Here is a 9,764-nt window from a genome sequence, read left to right on the forward strand (position 1 = left end):
TACAATATATATTATATGTCTCTGGTACAAATAAGCACAATACATTCATATTATTTGAAGAAACTTTTCTCCTATCTGATCCTATCTGGTAATATAAGACCCTGTTCACACTAGCATTTTTTTTTATCGATCTAATTTGAATCGATCTAAATAAAACCAGTTAGCGTTCACATTATCTTTAATCATATCGATCTCTATCGGTCTAATATGAACCACTGCGTTCACACTACAATTAAAAACGTAATCGATCTAACCTTTTTGCCCGTAAAACTGTAAACACTGTGTATAAATAGAACTGATTTATCAAATTCATGTGCTGATACACTGATACACACACTTGGAAAAAAAAAATTGGATAAAGTTATTGTTTCTCTTGAATCACAATTTAAAATTTTGATACTGGTGTTATTGCAGTTTTCTTTAATTTTGAAAAAAAAATAACTGTAGCAACGAAGTAACAACACGACGCCGGAAATACTGCGGTTCCTGCAAAGAAAAAAAATCAACATAAGAAAAGAAGACACAGACTTCGCAAATCTATGCTAGGGCGAAGACAACATGTTTGCAGTTTGTTTTAAAGGTCTTTTAACAGAGAAATATGGGTTAAACAACGAACCTCTGAGATAGTTTTGCCGCTATACATGCGCATACGTTATTTTCGATTCAATCGTACTAGTTTAAACCGATCTCTGCGTTCACATCTAAAGTAAGATCGGTTTACTTTAGATCGATTCAAACTAAACTACCTCTTTTGGTGTTTTAGTTTAGACCGATTGAAGATCGATTCAATGCGTTTATTTTATTTTAATGCGTTCACATTAGCCCTTAAACCGATCTAAAGTGAACCGGTCTAGTTTAAATCGATAAAAATGTCCTAGTGTGAACGGGGTCTTAGATAAGATAAGATAAGTTATTTTTATTCCAACTAAAGGGCACATTCATGAAGAGCAAAATATTTTATTACAATGGTTTTCACGAGCGAGTACATATGCGCTTATAGAGTTATGTCACCTCTTAGAACCCAAATCTACAACCAGAGACACGAAAACAATTGGAAATATTTTTTTTTAAAGATGCAACGTAAAACAACCGTATTAAAAGCGAATAAGGAACGAATCAATTAACATGCAGGGTCTCAGTCGAGTGCTAAAACGGGTACATACGCGCTAATAGGGTTATTTCACCTGTAAGAACTCAAAGTTACCACCAGAGACACGAAAATATTTATTTTAAAAAGTGCAACGTATAGCAATACAAATACAAATACAAATATTTTTTAACAATAAATGGTTAAGACCTATGGCATTACATATAACTATAATAATTGACATGGTAGAATGAAAGGTTTCATTGATAACATATCATACTATTATGAAAAGTTACAAAATGATGTATCATATAAGATCAATATTTCTTATATTTAGACACTCTGATATGAAAGTCTAAGTAATAATGCTGAGCTATTATTAACCGATAGAGATATTCTTTCATCAACAGTAATGTTACGCTGTATTTGAAATATAACATTTATTTTATTATATCACACGTATTATTAATTTATAAGCGAATAAGGAACGAATAAGTAACAGGGTATCAATCGAGCGCTGGAACGGGTACATACGCGCTAATAGGGGTATTTCACCTCTGAGAACACGTAGTTATCACCTGAGAGACGAAAATATTTCTTTTTAAAAGTGCAACGTATAGCACACGTATTATATGCGAATAAGAAACGAATAAGTAATAGTGTACCAGTCAAAATTTAAAATCACAAAAATACTGAACTCAGAGGAAAATCAATTCGGAAAGTCCTTAATCACATGGCAAAATCAAATAGCAAAACGCATCAAAAACGAATGGACAAGAACTGTCATATTCTTGACTTGGTACAGGCATTTTCAAATGAACCTGGTTTTGTAGCTAGCTAAACTTCTCACTTGTATGACAGTCGCATCACATTCCATTATATCGTCACCGATGCGTGAACAAAACAAACGGTCACAATAGGTAAAAATGTCAAAAATAGGGGTACTGCAGTCAACATTGTGTTATCATCTTAATCACTATCACGGTAGGTACAGTATCCGGCTAGAATCGTGGTTTTTCGAGTGATTTGATCGTGGTTTTTCGAGTGTGACCACTTTTTTTCGAGTGAATATGATCAAAAATGTAAACAAACATAAAATTGAGAATGGAAATGTCGAATGTGCCAAAGAGACAACAACCCGACCATAGAAAAAAACAACAGCAGAAGGTCACCAACAGGTCTTCAATGTAGCGAGAAATTCCCGCACCCGGAGGCGTCCTTCAGCTGGCCCCTAAACAAATATATACTAGTTCAGTGATAATGAACGCCATACTAATTTCCAAATTGTACACAAGAAACTAAAATTAAAATAATACAAGACTAACAAAGGCCAGAGGCTCCTGACTTGGGACAGGCGCAAAAATGCGGCGGGGTTAAACATGTTTGTGAGATCTCAACCCTCCCCCTATACCTCTAGCCAATGTAGAAAAGTAAACGCATAACAATACGCACATTAAAATTCAGTCCAAGAGAAGTCCGAGTCTGATGTCAGAAGATGTAAAACAGACTTCTTTTCTAACAAGACGTGATATAGCAGCTTGAGTTTGATATACAAGGTTATACATGATATGTTAGTATTGTAGATATAAAGATAGTATCTCACTGACATTGCGTTTCATTTAAAAAGTTAAATTCAGCCTTAAAATGCTTTTATTCCAAAATACCGTATAAAGCCATTTTCTTACACATACCATTGCAAATGTCGACGGAAATACATACATAGAATCTATATATCCTTAGATATACAGACACTTTACAAAAACTATTGTTATTGCATTGAAAACGACATTTTGAGACTAAATTGAGTTTTTCATGTCCGGGTTTTTTCGAGAGCAGTCCAGGCTTTTTCGAGTGTGTCCTTTTTTTGTCGAGTGATTATACACATTTCTTTTAGCTAAAAGTGTTATGTGTTTACATTAAAAAATTAGAAAATATAGGCTCAAATTAAGTACTTTCAAGGCACATATGGTGTATCAACACTTGCATTTTATCACGAAACAAGTATCGTTCATTTGTATATATTCTTTTTCTCACATCTTATGAATTGCATGTACAGTATAAATTCGTGATGTCAACAATCTAATGTAAGTGTTCCGGACCATATAAGTATTTGGAACTCATGGGATAACTATTACTGAACAGCAAAATGTCGACTTGGAAGATAACTGCCAAAAAATGTCTTAACGAACTGTTAAACAAGAGTTCAACTGTTTTACTGACAAAAAAAGTCGATATGATAAAGAGTCTAATAATTGATACTAGAGACGGACAGAACACAGATACACCCAGATTAAGACAATTAATTAATTGATAATAATTGGTCATACAGCAACAACACACCATGATAACTTCCTTTCAATAAAAGAAAAGTGTCTAAATAAAGGCAACTGTAGTATACCGCTGTTCAAAACTCGTAAATCTATGGACAAAAAACAAAATCGGGTAACAAACCAAAACTGAGGGAAACGCATTAAATATAAGAGGAGAACAACGACACAATATTAAAATGTAACACACACAGAAACGGACTAAGCATTAGACAAAATCCGATGAGAATAACAAATATAACATCAAAACCAAATACATGAATTTGGGATAGAAAAGTACCGTGACACGTCTTATAGTAATGTGAATTCACACTAAAATATAAGAGAAAACAAACGACACAACGGAAACACAATGTAAAAATGTTACACACACAGAAACGAACTATGATATAACAATGGCCATTTTCCTAACTTGGTACAGGACATTAAAGAAAAAAATGGTGGGTTGAACCTGGTTTTGTGGCATGCCAAACCTCGCACTTTAATGGCAATGTTAAATATAACATTAAAATGACAACATAATATTACAGGACTACAATACAAATAAATAGGTGAACATATTAGGCAAAGAAACACATGAATAATAGATAACAAAAGGCATCAGGTTTAAAATTCAATACACCAAAAACGCGCCTCGTCCACACAAGACCTACTAGTGACGCCCAGATATAAAAGTTCGAAAGTCAAAAAAAGTACAAAATTGTACAGCACTGAGGATCAAAAGTTGAAAAAGGTTGTGCAAAATACGGCTAGGGTTTTCTGCTTGTGATAAGAACATCCTTATTATTTAGAACAATTTAAAACAGTAAATTTTATCAAATGAATATGAAAAGTGGGAAATATGAATATATACAAGACATTACAATGTTGTTCCTGGTGTCTTTCGAAGCACTGGACAATCTAGCTGGTGATAGCATATAATATTCACATTTTGTATTTGTCTATCATTGCTAAAGGATCACATTTAGGCTAATAAATTTTCATTTTTATTAATAGGTTTCTTTTTATTAATCTCCTGAATTCACCACAAGAAATATTACACGGTGTTCGGTTTAGTAATGGTAACGTTACTCGACGTCGTATTTCTATTATTTCAACTCACGGCTCTACATAACGTCAAAGCTTTGCACCTTTTGTTGTAAAATGCATATCCTCTCTGATGCTCGGGATTCCGTTATCACAAGAATCTAGGTCTAATCATATATTTCGCTTGGAAACAGTCAAAACGGTACCAAAGCTGTTTGGTGCTTCAAGAGTATAAATGTTATCAACAAGCCTTCGATTGTAGTTTACAAACTACAGTTCGCAAATAATTTCAGGGTCTTTTTATTTGTACTTTCAACATCTCAAATTGTTTCAAGACGATTATAAAGACAAATAATCCTCGTTCCGCTTAATGGCAGCAACAGCAACTAGAGTGTATCATTTGATTGCTTGATCTATATATAATTTAATTTCAACTTCAGATTTTGGAATGAAAGGGCAGTTTGGAATTGGTGATTTTATTTCAAACGTAATAAAGTAATCTACAGTCCTTAAAATAGAATGAGTCTTTTTAGCATGCAACTGTTTGTCGGATGCTAGGAAATGACTTTTAATGTACATACAACAACAATTCGTACTAGCAGAAACATAAATGTTACTACATGAAGGTTCCAAAAACTAAAGCTTCAGTTTTATTAAAGCTTGTGCTACATATACTTATCTTCAAATTTCGGATACTATATCATGAAAATCGAGGGATTATTGCAAGAGATTCATGCTTGCCAATTTTTTGAACCACACTACACGCCTTAAACCGCAATTCTTTTGCATTGAATAATTAACTTATTGCATGATATTATTGTTTTTTATCCGAAAAATTCGACGCCTTTAGGATCAGCAAATGGTTCACAAAACTTTGATGGAAGTCAATTGTTCTTGTTGATTTATTCAAAAACATCTTGAAAAAAATCACATTTTAGTAATAACATTAGTTTTCATAGTTCATTTGTCTGTAACAAATTTTAAATACCCTTAATTATCTTGTTACAGAAAACCTTCAACATTCAACAATGGCTCTGTGGTAACATTTGAGGGAGACACGGAAAAAAAATAACAAAATGAGAGAAGCTATGTTGAAAATAAAAAATATTTTCGTAAAATTGAATAAAATCAAATTTTCGTGTACAGGTGGCGAACCTTTCCTTTAATTTATGTAAACATATTACAATATCGAAGTGTTTGCTTTCATTTTCGTGTACTCGAATTTTCAAATCTTACAGCTCTATGGAACTTCGAAAATGGCTGCTAAATTATGAACTGACTTGATTTTCATCGTGACGGTTTCACATCATAAATTTGATCATATTATATCCCATCTGTCCATATTTGACGAAATCCATTCAGTAGTTTTTTTGTCTTTTATTTGGATGGTTGGTGTGCTTGTTGTTACGTCTTACTAACACGGCAAATATGAAAATATGAACACGGAATCATTGCATAGTTATGAAATAATACATAACATTTAATGTATTAAAATCGGGTTTTATTCAATTTCGATTCAAATTATGAATACAGACAAGAAACTATTTAATAATTCGTAGAATTGAATTGATTTAGTCCTCCTTATGCATCAAGAAATGGTCAAACGAAACATAGACCGAATACCATGCGTAACGTCTTAACTGTAAAATCAAAATTCTAATGCAATTATTTTGTATCTGATTCAATGGTTCTGATTGGATGACAGTTAGCGTAAAATTCTCTATCTCCTTGTCTGTAACTAAGGAAGCCGACATTTTGAATCGCTGAATGTATTGACATGTAATTTCTACAATATTAAGCCCAAAAACTCACATGTTGCACCTAAAAACAGAATATTTGCATTAACTTGAAAAAAGATTCATTTTGATATGTTTTTTGACTTATTAGGAATATTATGATATTGTCCTTCACTTAATTACAGTTATAAACAAGAAAAAGGTCATTTTTTAAAGTCTAGAATGCCTTCAAATTTTCTGTAAAATTTGTCTAAAAACCCGGACGATTTCACAGTTGCTCTCGAAAAAACCCGGACAATAACAAACACTGATTTTTAAAATAAAATACAAGGACATTGAGCTTCTTTGTTGATCAAAACATATATAATATTCAATATAAGATGGGTAGTAATGTTAAAAACTGTTATAATTACGAAATATCCGTTAATTGAACTTATCGCATGTTTTATCACTCGAAAAAGCCCGAACTACACTCGAAAAATGGACCAAATCACTCGAAAAACCACGATCCTGACCGGACACTATACCTACCGTGACTATAAAAACAACAAATGTAACGAAGAAGCACAAAACGGCATACATCAAATTTAACATCCTCATTTTGCTTATATTATACGATTTAACTTATCTATGTAAAATGCACCCATAAAGGATGGAGGGTTTTAAGTACTGGTGTAAAATTGCGCGTTTGAAATTCGCACAGGTAGACATGAACTAATTTTGTCGTTCAAAGTATGACGGGATACATAAATACAGTCACGTAAAATAGATATAGCAAAAAACAGACTTAACATTAAAAGTAATAATAATAGATCAAATAATAGTGTGGTTCAAAGTATGACAAGATACATAAGTACAGAGTCACGTCAAATGTATATAACAAGAAGCAGACATTACAGTAAAAAATTACACACTGAGAATTACAACAAAGCACACTGAGATTTAAAAACTTCAAAACGCACATTGAGAATTGAGAATTACACACTGAGAATTGAAAATTACACACTGAGAATTAAAAATTACACACTGAGATTTCATAAAGACGCACTGAGATTACAAAAATGAAAAACGCACACTGAGAATTGAAAATTACACACTGAGAATTGAAAATTACACACTGAGATTTCAAAAAGACACACTGAGAATAAATAAACTGAAAACACACACTGAGAATTTGAAATTACACACTGAAAATTTAAAATTACACACTGAGATTTGTGCACACTTTTTATGCGCACATATCTAATTAGCATACTTAATCTGAATCTATTACAAGCTTAAAACAACAAGGGGACAAAACTCGTTAGTCCTTCGATTTGGTTCCAAATTATTAATAAAAAAAACTTTAGAAATACAAGAACAAGAAAAATACCCACTTACTCTTATTACAAAATATAACCAAATGGTGAAAAACTTTATTAAAATTATAAGAAAACATTGGAACAATCTGCAAAAGAATGCAGTGAAATTTTTACTCAAGTGTCTATTATAGCATAAAAACGTAACAAAAATATAAAAGATTAAATAGCGAAATCAGGGAAACAGTTAGAAGACTTTGAAAAGGGACACATGTTTAATTACTGGTAGTAATGATCTGAATTATAGGCAACAAACTTATGAATATGAGCGATGTTAAGTCTCGAATTTATTACGAATGTTGGTTGAAGGAATCGCATTTCATTATAATGACAAGAGTTCTTGAGATCAAGATATAAATCTGTTGAATTATTCATCTCATGAATATTCATTATTAATTTGCATATTAATCTCGGTGCGTATTTTTGAAATCTCAGTGTGTAATTAACAATTCTCAGTGTGTGTTTTTCAATTTATTTCATCTCAGTGTGTCTTTTTAAAATCTCATTGTGTAATTTTGAATTCTCAGTGTGTGTTTTTTATTTTTTTAAATCTCAGTGTGTAATTTCGATTTCTCAGTGTGTTAATTTATGTTTTTAATTCTCAGTGTGTATTTTTTTCGAAAAAAGGGTTTAAACATAGTTTTGACGAGAACGGCTTGCCATAGGTATCAGTCGAGCGCTGAAACGGGAATATAAGTTCTAATAGGGTTACTTCACCTTTAAAAGCCCAAAGTTACCACCAGCGACACAAACATACTTATTTTAAAGAGTGCAACGTATGGCACACGTACTATTAGCGAATAAGGAACGAATAAGTAACAGGGTATCAATCGAGCACTGGAACGGGTACATACGCGCTAATATGGTTATTTCACCTCTAAGAACACATAGTTACTACGAGAGACACGAAAACATTTCTTTTTTAAAGTGCAACCTATAGCACACGTATTATATGCGAATAAGGAACGAATAAGTAACAGGGTATCAGTCGAGCAGTGAAACGGGTCGCTAATAGCGGTATTTCACCTCTAAGAACACATAGTTACCACCAGAGACACGAAAATATTTCTTTTTTAAAGTGCAACGTATAACAAACGTATTATAAGCGAATAAGTAACGAATAAGTAACAGGGTAACAATCGAGCGCTGAAACGGGTACATACGCGCTTAAAGAGTTATATCACCTCAAAGAACCAAAGTCTACAATCAGAGACAAGAAAACAATTGAAAATCATTTTTTAAAAGTGCAACGTATAACACACGTATTATATACGCGAATAAGGAACGAATAAGTAACAGGGTATAAGTCGAGCGGTGAAACAGGTACATACGCGCTAATAGCGGTATTTCACTTCTAAGAACACATAGTTACCACCAGAGCCACGAAAATATTTCTTTTAAAAAGTGCAACGTATAAAAAACGTATTATAAGCGAATAAGTAACGAATAAGTATCAGGGTAACAGCCGAGCGCTGAAACGGGTACATACGTGCTTATAGAGTTATATCACCTCTTAGAAACCAAATCTACCACCAGACACAAGAAAACAATTGAAAATATTTTTTTAAAAGGTGCAACGTATAACACACGTATTATACGCGAATAAAGAACGAATAAGTAACAAGGTATTAGTCGAGCGCTAAAACGGGAACATAAGTTCTAATAGGGTTACTTCACATTTAAAAACCCAAAATTACCACCAGAGACACAAAAATGTTTATTTTAAAGAGTGCAACGTATAGCACACGTATTATTAGCGAATAAGGAACAAAAAAGTAATAGGGTATCAATCGAGCACTGGAACGGATACATACGCGCTAATAGGGGTATTTCACCCCTAAGAACACATAGTAACCACCAGAGAGATGAAAATAGTTCTTTTTAAAAATGCAACGTATAGCTCACGTATTATATGCGAATAAGGAACAAATAAGTAACAGGGTATATCAACCGAGCGAAACGTTTTATAAGCGAATAAGATTATATACTTTAACGTGAATATAGTACAATTTAATTTAAGGGGAAAGTAATGAACGGTACAACGGTAACTAAGGTATATCTTTTACAAATCAGCCCAATACCAGTCGAGCGCTAGAAGGGATATATGTGCTCTAATAGGGCTATTTCACCTCTAAGAACACCTAATTACCACCAGAGACACGATTTTTTTTAAAGTGCAACGTATACTGAGCACACGTATTATAAACTATTAAGGAACGAATAATTAACA

Source organism: Mytilus galloprovincialis, chromosome 9 (genome assembly GCF_965363235.1).
Source record: "Mytilus galloprovincialis chromosome 9, xbMytGall1.hap1.1, whole genome shotgun sequence".
NCBI lineage: Eukaryota > Metazoa > Mollusca > Bivalvia > Mytilida > Mytilidae > Mytilus > Mytilus galloprovincialis.